This window comes from Octodon degus, unplaced genomic scaffold (assembly GCF_000260255.1).
Source record: "Octodon degus isolate 3935 unplaced genomic scaffold, OctDeg1.0 scaffold00093, whole genome shotgun sequence".
In the NCBI taxonomy this organism is placed as follows: domain Eukaryota; kingdom Metazoa; phylum Chordata; class Mammalia; order Rodentia; family Octodontidae; genus Octodon; species Octodon degus.
The window spans coordinates 152,444-155,708 of NW_004524669.1; positions in this window are offsets into that span (position 1 = coordinate 152,444).

The following is a 3,265-nucleotide window of genomic DNA, read 5'->3' on the forward strand; positions in this document are numbered from 1 at the left end:
AAAAAAAAAAAAAAAAAAAAAAAGGTTAGGTCTAGGGAAATTTTTGAGTCTGACATGTCATTGTTTTACTATCTAATATTTTGAACAGCTATTGAGACATTAGCAAAAAAAATCAGGAATGTACACACAACATTTAGTTTTTACAATATCAGTAGTATCCCACTTTGTTGCTGCTAGAATAACAAATACAATTTGATTTTGGAGGATGGCCTGTTTTAGACAGAATAAAATCTCTCCAGGAAGAGAACTGGGTATTTAAGCATGATAAAAAGAATAAATAAAGAGAAAGTAATCTCAGTTAGAGCTTAAACAAGGTATCTCCTAAAGACTTTTATTGAGGTATGATAACTTGAGGAAGATCAGAGCGGGAGAAGGACAACGGCACCTGTTAGACTATCCAGCTACTGGGTATGTCTTTCCTCTAGTCATGATTACTCAGGGATGCTCCATGGAGATGACATGTAGAGAAAACAGTCTCAGCCAGAAGGATGAAGCAGCTCCAGGGCCCTTCAGTCCTCCTGAACCCCCTGGAAGATTGAGGCTGAGCTCTGGCCCCTTCACTTCAGAGAGCAGCCTTACTTTTAATGGCTGTCTTGGCAGTAAGAGAATAGCTTGGGGAGCCTTTTATAGCAGTCCCTCTTAGGTTGGCCTGGTCTTTGGCAGCAGTGGCAGATGAAGTTAGTGGTTCAGCAATTCTTAGAGTCCAGAGAATCAGCTAAGGATGGGTTTATTCCTATAGAGATCTGGACTACAACTGGTCTGGTAGCCCCATCTTCTAGACTAAAAGGTTGAGTAGAGGAAAGCTGTGGTTCAGTAAATATTGGAAAGAATGTGATTAAGACTGTCTTGTCCTTAAGCTACAAAGGTTGAGAGGGGCAAGCTCAGGCTCTGAGATAGGGAATGTCTTAGATGCCTGTCTGACCTGTGGTTCACATCTACATTTCAAAACTAGAAACAGACCATTTCTTACTGCAAACACAATCAGAACATAAGGCATTTTTGATCATTTTACTTATTCTTACAGTATCTTTCTACTTGTAAATGTCTATTGAAATTCTTACTTTTCTCTGCATTGTGGCTCTAGGGGGTAAGAAGGCTACATGCATACACAGAACAATTACATGGCTCTTTTTCCCTGGGTAAGGGTTAAACATCTTCCAATGCTTAATGACACCATAAAAAGGAAACAAAAGAATTTGTGAATACAAAATGAAGAGGGTGTCTCCCCTCTTCAATTCTAATTTGTCTTCATACCTTTAAGTTGCCCCTCCAGTACATCTCACTTTAGAGCATGTGTTTACAATCTAGAAAGAGATAGAAGACAAAATCTGACCAGCCTATATGCTCTGGAACTGCTGCAGTATTTTATCTGCCCTAAAAGCTCAATGGTTCTGCACTTATTCCCATAGAACTGATCTTTATACACTTAAGGCAACCTTTGAATAGATTCAACTGCAGAGCAGGCACATGTCATTTTGAGAGACATTGTAAGACACAATTTGACCTGCCTCTTTACTCTCTAACTGGTGCACAATTTTATCTTCCCAGAAAGCACATGAAATGCACAAGTAGCATTTATATACATAAGGTAAAATTGGTCTCATAACCAGAATGTATATAAAAAACACATGACTTTGTGATAAATGATTGCATATAGAAGAGGTGAGTTGCAAGCAGATCTATTTTCTGGGTGCAAAGGTCACTCCTAGAGATGACCTCGGGCCCACAGATCCTGAATAGACCCAGAACCCAGGCCCCATGTGTGAGTGGGAACGACTGGGGCCCACAGATCCTCATTCGATCCAGAGTGCAGGCCCAGCATGGAACCCTTCAGCAGAACTCCCTGCAAAGAGGCTAGAGGCAAGACTCACCCAGCTGATTCAGGAGCAGAACATCTTGCCAGAACACAACAGGTTCAACTCTAATAGCTGCAGCAGAAAGAAGTGGAGCAGAGTAGCGAGGGCCAAACAACACCCACCTGGAGGAATCTGAACTTCATAGATCCCGACCTGATGCTAAGGTAATAACTCTATTTAAGCTCTACACCAAAGGTCAGAAGACAGAGGTATACAAAATGACAAAGAGAAGGAACAAAATGAAGTCCCAGGCCTTGAGTCCACCCAGTACAATTGCAGAAGATACTAGCACTGAGGAAACTGGAAATCACACACCAGATATCTCTGAAATAATACTGTTGGCAGTAAAGAAACAACTGCACAAAGTATAGAAGAAATCAGATCAGAAATAATTTCAGAACTAAAAAATTTAGTGACATCTATAAACAAAGAAGTACTAAGTGCTTCTAAAGAATACACTGATTAAAAAAATAGAGCAGAATATAAAAATGATGGAACCCCTGAAGAAGCAATTTAGGAAAGAAATAGAATGTATGAAACAGGTTCAAAATGATATACAGGAAATTAAAACCTCAATCACAAGCTAGCAAAACCATTTGAGTGAAAGTGAAAATAGACTTTCTGACCTTAAAGACACCATTGCAGATAGTGAAAAAGTAAGAAAAGATCTCTTTAAAACAACTAGGATGCAGGAAAAAAATAATTCAATACCTGCAAGACGATGCAAAGATGAACAATATGAGACTAATAGGCATCAATGAGAAGGAAGGAGTCAATACAAATGATATAAAAAGAATATGGGCAGAAGTAATAGCAGAAAACTTCCCAAATATGGGTCAACAATCTGAAATTCCTGTAACCGAAGCATATAGAACTTCAAATAAAATCAACCCAATGAAAACCACACCCAGACATATAATAATCAAGATCCCAGAAACTCAGCATAGGAACAGTATACTAAAAGCCACTAAAGAAAAGAAACAGATCACATTTAAAGTAAAACCCATCAGAATAATAGCAGATTTCTCTTCACAAACCATCAAGTCAAGAAGAACATGGAGCAAAGTACTTCAAGTCTTGAAGAAGAACAAATTCCAACCCAGACTGATATACCCTGCAAAACTCTCTTTCAAGTATAATGGAGAAGTGAAATACTTCCATGACAAAGAATAAATAAAGAATTACACAATGACAAAGCCAAGGCTACAAAGATTACTAAATGATGTTCTAGAGAGGGAGCAAATTGATCACAGCCAATGAGAATGGAAAGAACCCACCAAATAGGGCAAACTATTAAACACAGGAGAATAAAATGTATACAACAGTAGTCTTTCAGTTATTCTTTTGTGTTCAGCAGCAAAATATTTCCATCAGCACACTCTACAAATGGACTTCTCTTCCACCCTATG